The sequence below is a fragment of the Triticum urartu genome, chromosome 1, assembly GCF_003073215.2.
Source record: "Triticum urartu cultivar G1812 chromosome 1, Tu2.1, whole genome shotgun sequence".
NCBI lineage: Eukaryota > Viridiplantae > Streptophyta > Magnoliopsida > Poales > Poaceae > Triticum > Triticum urartu.
Genome location: NC_053022.1, coordinates 11,344,279 through 11,353,745, shown reverse-complemented (window position 1 = coordinate 11,353,745; position 9,467 = coordinate 11,344,279).

Sequence of the window (9,467 nt, the reverse complement as noted above, 5' to 3'; positions counted from 1 at the left end):
GAGTTTCATAAAACTTTCCAGATCAAGTCTTTTTTATATTAGTTCATTCTTTGAGCTAAATGACCCTGAATTGAAAAGCACTTCAGATGAACTCTGAGAGGTTTAAAATTGGCATGGTATCATCATTTCACCCACATAGCATGTGATAAAAAGTTGAGAGGGTTACGACAAAAACTAGATGCACTTCGTGTACAAAATGGAAAATCTCTTTCGAAGTATCAGGGTTTCGGACAAAAACTCATCTGTTAAAGGGATTACATGTTTTGAACTTATTTGAAGTCCAGACTTTTTGTGTGTTCAAAATGCACCATTCAAAGCCACATCATCAATTTTCAACCCTTTCTGACTTTATTTGTTATTTTTCATGCATTTACTGATTTTTTTGAGCTATATGACCTAAAAATTAAAAGCACTACAAATGAACTCTGAAAAATTTGAAAGTTGGCATGGTATCATCATTTCACCCACATAGCATGTGCTAAAAAGTTGAGAAGTGGTTACGACAAAACGATGCACTTCGTGTACAATGGACAATCTCTTTCGAAGTGTTTCAAGAAAACTCGTGTGTTACATGGATATTCTATCACATCCATAATAGTTGTGGAGAGGAGTCTTTGCTTGTGCCTTTGCTTATTGCACCGTAACCATGGATAATCTTCATCGTTTATCAGGGTGCTTGGGTCAGCCTTGACTTTGAAGGGAGGAATTTCATGGAACTTTTCATAATCTTTGGACATGTCTGTCTTGCCCTCTACTCCCACGATGTCTCTTTTTCCTGAAAGAACTATGTGGCGCTTTGGCTCATTGTATGATGTGTTCGCTTCCTTATCTTTTCTTTTTCTCAGTTTGGTAGACATGTCCTTCACATAGAAAACCTGCGCGCATCATTGGCTAGGACGAATGGTTCGTCTGTGTACCCAAGATTGTTCAGATCCACTATTGTCATTCCGTACTCTGGGTCTACCTGTACCTTGCCTCCTGACAGATTGACCCATTTTCACTTAAACAAAGGGACCTTAAAATCATGTCCGCAGTCAAGTTCCCATATGTCCACTATGTAACCATAATATATGTCTTTTCCACTCTTGGTTGCTGCATCAAAGCGGAGACTGCTATTTTGGTTGGTGCTCTTTCGATCTTGGGCGGTCTTTGGTCGAAGATGGTCCCCTAGACAACGAGTACAACTCATCAAAAATAGTGTTTTCACCTCTGAGACATGTTTCCAGCCAACTGCCGAAAGTCCTAATGTGTTCGTATGTAATCCAGTCGTCACACTGCTCCGGGTGTTTGGAGCGCAGACTGTTCTTGTGTTCATCGACATAACGAGGTCACCAAGGTAGAGTTCTGTAGAACTGTGTAGTGTGCTTGAGACCAAGAATGCCCGTCCCTGCATATTATTGAGCCCCTCCTAGCGTGCCTTTTCCAGTCAGTCTCCCCTCATACCGCGATTGGGAAACCAATCTTCTTAAGGCCAGGAATGAAGTCAACAAAAACCAAATGACATCCTTTGTTTGATGGCCCATGGTGATGCATCCTTCTGGCCTAGCGCGGTCCACGGACATATTTGTTTAGGACTCCCATGAACCTCTCAAAGGGGAACATATTGTGTAGAAATACGGGGCCCAGAACGACAATCTCGTCGACTAGATGAACTAGGCGTGCGTCATGATATTGAAGAACGATGGTGGGAACAGCAGCTCGAAACTGACAAGATATTGCGCCACATCACTCCTTAGCCTTGGTATTATTTCTGGATCGATCACCTTCTGAGAGATTGCATTGAGGAATGCACATAGCTTCACAATGGCTAATTGAACATTTTCCGGTAGAAGCCCCCTCATTGCAACCGGAAGCAGTTGCGTCATAATCACATAGCAGTCATGAGACTTTAGGTTCTAAAACTTTTTCTCGGCCATATTTATTATTCCCTTTATATTCGACGAGAAGCCAGATGGAACCTTCATACTGAGCAAGCATTCAAAGAAGATTTCCTTCTCTTCTTTGGTAAGAGCGTAGCTGGCAGGACCTTCATACTGCTTTGGAGGCATGCCGTATTTTTCATGCAAACGTTGCAGGTCCTCCCGTGCCTATGGTGTATCTTTTGTCATCCCATACACGCCCAAGAAGCCTAGCAGGTTCACGCAAAGGTTCTTCGTCACGTGCATCACGTCGATTGAAGAGAGGACCTCTAGCTCTTTCCATTAGGGTAGGTCCCAATATATAGATTTCTTCTTCCACATGGGTGCGCGTCCCTCAGCGTCACTCGGAACCGATAGTCCACCAGGACCCTTTCCAAAGACTACATGTAAATCATTGACCATAGCAAGTACGTGATCACTGATAACCCACAAGTATAGGGGATCGCAACAGTTTCCGAGTGTAGAGTATTCAACCCAAATTTATTGATTCGACACAAGGGGAGCCAAAGAATATTCTCAAGTATTAGCAGTTGAGTTGTCAATTCAACCACACCTGGATAACTTAGTACCTGCACACTACAAGAAAACTGTTAATCCATGACGGATTTCTGGTGACGTTTCCAGAAACTGTCGTGGACGGCCCGGTACAGCCCCGCAAGCCCGCCAGAGCCCGCTCAAGCCCACCGAACACTTACCCATATAAAAACCTAACCCTAATCTTCCTCTTCGCCTCCACCTCTCTCGCTCCTCCACAGCCCAGATTCCCCATCGCGCGCCCACACACACATCGCAGCCTCCCACCACCTCCTCCCACAGCTTGTCGCCAGCCCCGCCGGCCCCCCCCCTCCTCTCCTAGAGCCCCCCCCATCCCAGTCCATATCCCCCCTCCCGTCCGCCTCCGCCTCAACAACTCAGCAATGACACATCACCGCCGCCCGCATCCACCGGCCACCTTGCTCCTGGGCTCGGCCCTTTGACCTAACCCCCTCACGTTCTGTCCCAGATCAGATCGAGTAGCCGGCAGTTAGATCCACTGTGATGCTTCCAGTGACCATGCCATGGAGCTCGTCCACTAGGTCCCCTCTTCTCCCCACCCCTCCCTCTCCCCCCTTCTCTCATTGATTTGCTTCAATTTGATTTCGCAGGATGCAACTGCCTCGAAGGACCTGACGAGGTGGTGAAGAAGGACCACCGACGCCATGGGCTGACGGGAACCAAGTCAAGATCTCCAAGACACCATGGACCTCCAGCCCACATCAGCCGCACCTCCTCCTCCCCTGGAGAGCGACAAGGTCTTCCTTCTCCTCCCTGCAACATGCATCTCTCTCTTTTGGTGATGACATATCCCATATTGTAGTTAGGGTTGTACGAATTCGTGATTTTTTATATTGAGTAGAACAATTCAGGAAAGCTCATGGTCATTATGCATACGAATCCATCCTTTTAGGAGGGATGAGACTAAAGCCAGTTTGATGAGCTTGATTCAGTTAGTTATGGGATGAGCTTTTTTTGTGGGGATTGGATGAGCTTCTTATCTGAATATGAGCATCATTATTTGTTCTAATGTATAGTAGTAGAATGTTTTTATTATGTGGGTCACACATTTGTTCTTCTGCTGCACATACCTGAACCCAACTGTAGCAACAAAACTACTAGTAGGTCATGCCCAATTAGGTCCCAAGTCTAGCACCAGGAATTTCATAGCGACCAGTGCAAGATTGCAATTTTTTTGCATTGGTAGCCATCATAGATACTAGTTATGTGTGCATATTTCTTAAATGCTGCCATGTTCTTGGATGAAACTCCATTTCTCTACTCTGATGTCGATGTTGCTAAACAGAGAGCCTCAATGACGCTCACAAAATCATGCTTTTTTGTGCACTTTGCTCCGATATGGTTGTGTGAAGGATGCCAGCCATGGAGAAGCTGCTGCAGGGGTTCAAGGGTCATGTGAGGACTCCTGAAAAGTAGCTCAACATCGCCATCATAAGTCCAAGTCCCTTGTACCAAGGGTGACTTGTCTCCCCTATCCCTACTCCCTCTGTTTTGATTTGGCAGTCATGCTTCGCTGATGCAGTTTCTCCAACAGATTTGATCCTTGATGACGACGCTTAGAAAATCATGATGAACACCGACAAATTTGTCAAGGTAATGACTTCTCTTTCTCTCTCTCAACATGGTTTCCCCAGTTTCAAGATTCAACAGACAAGTTTCTTGTTTTGGGGGAAATTTCTACAACACGTCACAAGTTTCTTGTCTAATAGTCAGAACTTTTCTGTTTTTTGGTTAAGCAACATATTTTCTAACAGCAGCAATGCCATTTACCTGGGAGCATTGCTTACATCTACACATATATTTTCTGGTGATGTAACTAGTTATATAAGACTAAAGGATCAGGCCTTATCCGTTCTTGGTATTTCAGCTGCAAACTTCTAACATCAACAATGGCATTTACCTAGGAGTACCGTTCAACATTGCTTACCTTTGTACATATCAATCGTAGCTCCAGAGCATCTGTGGTATATTTGTTATTGCTACAGTCATTTAGTTTTTTATCATGGCATGCATATGTTCGCTCCTTGTGTAGTTAGATAAGAGTAGAGGATGACATCCTTGTCTGCTTTGGGCAAATCACTTGTAAACTTCATTTTTTTGGAGTATTATTCTTCAGGGTATATATATATATATATTCAATTTCTTAATGCTCTAACATGGTAGGTTCTAGGGTTGGTTAATCGAATTTAGGAAAATCGGTGGTATCCAAAGGTGCCATTCCGCCAAATATTCACAAACTGATGCATGCCTACTTACCCAAAGGTGTCATTCTGCCGAACTGTAGAAGTACGTAGCTATCCTTTTTTATGTTCATAACTTATCAAGGATTGGTGGACACTAACAATTTAATGAATCTTGTGCATTGCTTTATTTATTGCCCTCCTTTGTTAAACAAGTGTTTTTCTATTTCTTGTTTATATATTTGCACGACTACTTACCACATCATTTTTTACCCATAATGTTGTTGTGTTACTCAGATGTACATGAAACTTACACGTAGTAGATACTATGTTATTCTCATTGTAGGTAATATAAGATTTAAGAATTTTGGACATCATGTAATACATTTTTCGATTTGTTGCAGTTGTCTATATTTCTACTATCTATTCATATCTTATAATATCTAATGTTCCTATAAATATGCTAGGTATGATTGGTAGCAGACTACTTGGTGCTGCCCATCACAATCCACCATGACATATAGTTTTTCCATCAGGCAGGCGGGCTTACAGGAAGAACTTGAATCTCAACCTTAGGAGTTTATGTGTTCTGTTTATGTAAACTAGATTGTACTGTTTCAACCTTATGTCATATATTTTGTCAATCTATGTGTAAATTATCTTTGATGGAGGATTTTGTGAACTGTGAATGTTTTATATACCGGCAGATGGCTCCATATAATTGATTTATGTATGTATGACATTTTGGAAATACTAAATTGGCATTGTGATTTCTGCAATGCATTATTATGTCAAAAAATGTGCTGGCTGAATATTGGGCCGAAAGAAAGAGGCTAATGGGCTATACTAAATTTAATTTGTGCATAAATTCATGACGATTTCTGTGACGAAAATTCTTGTCCATGTAGGCAGCCACGTCATTCCAATTTGTGAAATGAAAATCCTACGTGTTGTCTTTCCATGACGGTTTTTTTCCGTCAAGAAGGTTAGGTCCTGGGGTAGATCCATGACGGACAAGATCCGTCAAGGATGGCATGATGTCAAATTATGACGCGATATACATGACGGATTTCAAATCCGTCATGGGTGGGCACTCGTGACAGTATTCCCATGATCTATGACAAACTAGAATCATCATGTATTAACAGATTTCTTATAGTGACAACAAAGTATTTAGTAGCAAAGTAGTATGATAGTAACGGTAAAAGTAGCAAAAATAATATTTGTGGGTTTTGTAGTGATTGTAACAATAGCAATGGAAAAGTAAATAAGCGAAGAACAATATGTGAAAATCTTGTAGGCATTGGATCGGTGATGGAGAATTATGCCGGATGTGGTTCATCATGTAACAGTCATAACATAGGGTGACACGGAACTAGCTCCAATTCATCAATGTAATGTAGGCATGTATTCCGAATATAGTCATACGTGCTTATGGAAAAGAACTTGCATGACGTCTTTTGTCCTGCCCTCCCATGGCAGCGGGGTCCTAATGGAAACTAAGGGATATTAAGGCCTCCTTTTAATAGAGTACCGTACCAAAGCATAAACACATAGTGAATACATGAACTCCTCAAACTACGGTCATCACCGGGAGTGGTCCTGATTATTGTCACTTCGGGGTTGCCGGATCATAACACATAGTAGGTGACTATAGACTTGCAAGAGAGGTTCCAGAACACATATATATTCATGAAAACGTAATAGGTTCAGATCTGAAATCATAGCACTCAGGCCCTAGTGACAAGCATTAAGCATAGCAAAGTCATAGCAATATCAATCTCAGAACATAGTGTATACTAGGGATCAAACCCTAACAAAACTAACTCGATTACATGATAAATCTCATCCAACCCATCACCGTCCAGCAAGCCTACGATGGAATTAGTCACGCACTGTGGTGAGCATCATGAAATTGGTGACGGAGGAAGGTTGATGATGACGATGGCGATGGATTCCCCTCTCCGGAGCCCCGAACGGACTCCAAATCAGCCCTCCCGAGAGAGATTAGGGCTTGGCGGTGGCTCCGTATCGTAAAACGTGATGAATCCTTCTCTTTGATATTTTTTCTCCCCGAACACAAATATATAGAGTTGGAATTGAGCTCGGTGAAGCTCCAGGGGTCCCACGAGGCGGGGGGCGCGCCTCCCACCTCGTGGACACGGTGTGGGCCCCCTGACCTTAATTCTTTCGCCGGTATTTTTTATTAATTCCAAAATAATTCTCCGTTGATTTTCAAGTCATTCCGAGAACTTTTATTTCTACACAAAAATAACACCATGGCAATTCTGCTGAAAATAGCGTCAGTCCGGGTTAGTTCCATTCAAATCATGCAAGTTAGAGTCCAAAACAAGGGCGAACGTGTTTGGAAAAGTAGATACGACGGAGATGTATCAATCACTGGTATGCATGGCGGGCTTCTTCCGGTGATCTGCCCCGCCTTTGAAATGCTTGCCTTTCTTTCCCCATTGATGGTTGGTCGGAAGAAATCGATGATGGCCCAGGTACACATTCTTCCTGCATTTGTCCAGGTATATACTTTTGGTGTCAGCTAAACAGTGCGTGCATGCATGGTATCCCTTGTTTGTCTGTCCTGAAAGGTTACCGAGAGCGGGCTAATCGTTGATGGTTACAAACAGCAATGCGTGCAGGTTAAATTGCTCTTGTTTGTGCTCATACCACACACATACATCATTTCCATTCCACAGCTATAAAAGTTCTTCAACTAATGGCCTTAGTGAAAGATCGTGGATGTCGCCTAGAGGGGGGGTGAATAGGCTCTTTAAAACTAGTTATGGTTTAGGCTTGAAAAAATGCGGAATAAACCTAGCGGTTAATTTGTCAAGCACAAAACCTAAAACAACTAGGATCACCTATGTGCACCAACAACTTATGCTAAGCAAGATAGACTACTAAGTGATAGCAAGATATTTGACAAGAAACAATATGGCTATCACAAAGTAAAGTGCATAAGTAAATGGCTCGGGTAAGAGATAACCGAGGCACGCGGAGACGACGATGTATCCCGAAGTTCACACCCTTGCGGATGGTAATCTCCGTTTGGAGCGGTGTGGAGGCACAATGCTCCCTGTGGGAGTCCTAGATTAGGGGGTCTCCAGACAGCCGGACTATCTCCATTGGCCGGACTATTAGACTATGAAGATACAAGATTGAAGACTTCGTCTCGTGTCCGGATGGGACTCTACTTGGCGTGGAAGGCAAGCTAGGCAATACAAATATGGATATCTCCTCCCTTGTAACCGACCTTGTGTAACCCTAACCCTCTCCGGTGTCTATATAAACCGGAGGGTTTTGGTCCGTAGGACAACATCAACTACAACATACAATCAAACCATAGGCTAGCTTCTAGGGTTTAGCCTCTCAGATCTCGTGGTAGATCTACTCTTGTACTACCCATATCATCAATATTAATCAAGCAGGACGTAGGGTTTTACCTCCATCGAGAGGGCCCGAACCTCGGTAAAACATTGTGTCCCTTGCCTCCTGTTACCATCCGGCCAAGACGCATAGTTCGGGACCCCCTACCCGAGATCCGCGGGTTTTGACACCGACATTGGTGCTTTCATTGAGAGTTCCTCTGTGTCGTCACCGTTAGGACTGATGGCTCCTCCGATCATCAACAACGATGCGGTCCAGGGTGAGACCTTTCTCCCCGGACAGATCTTCATATTCAGCGGCTTCGCACTGCGGGCCAACTCGCTTGGCCATCTGGAGCAGATCGAAAGTTACGCCCCTGGCCGTCAGGTCAGGTTTGGAAGCTTAAATTACACGGCCGATATCCGCGGAGACTTGATCTTCGACGGATTCGAGCCCCTGCCTTGTGCGCCACACGGTCCCGGTGAGTACGATTTAGCTCTACCATCGGACCATATTCAGGTGATCGCACCGGCAGCCGCTCCGAGCCTCAATTCGGAACCAGTTGCGCCACCCATGGATGGGTGGATAGACCCCGTCACAAAGGCAGTATTCTCAGCGGCGATCGAGCTGAATATCAACCTTACCCTTCGCAAGAGCCGTGTTGTTAAACCACCGGGTACTTCTCCGGCCATGGACTACGAACCGCTTGCGCCCGTTCCTATCGAATCCGGTCGGGCGCCTATCATGGAGTTTACCTCCACGGATATCTTTCCGCACTCGCCCTTCGGCGACATACTGGATTCATTAAAGTCTCTCTCCTTGTTAGGAGAGTCCTGGCCAAACTATGTCCGGCAGGACTGGGGTGCGGACGACGAAGAAATTCGCTACCCACCCACCACCCACTTAGTAGCCACTGTCGACGACTTAACCGACGTGCTCGACTCCGACTCCGAAGACATCGACGGTATGGACAACGATGCGGGAGACAAAAAGGAACCACTGCCTACAGGGCACTGGACGTCCACCTCATCACATGACGTATACATGGTGGACACACCAAAGGAAAACGGTGACGAGGAACGGAAGGACGCAACGAAGGATTGTCCCCTCGATAAGCAGTCAAAGCGGCGGCGTAAGCGCCGCCCCAAATCCCGCCTCGACAGAAACAATGATCATGCAGGCCCAGCGTTAGAGCAGGGTGAACCACCGCCGGACCACGTCAACACGGAGAATCAAACCAAACAAACCAACTCTGTCAAAGATAATAGTCCGGAGGACATAACACCGGACAGACACCCGGAGTAACAAAATGCCCATCAAAGGCTTGTTGCCACCGCGAGGAGTCTAAAAAGGCAAAAGCAAAGGCTCAAGGCTGCGCAAGACACACTCCAATTTAGATGGAGCAAAGTACTCGACGCAGCAGCAAAGTACGGCG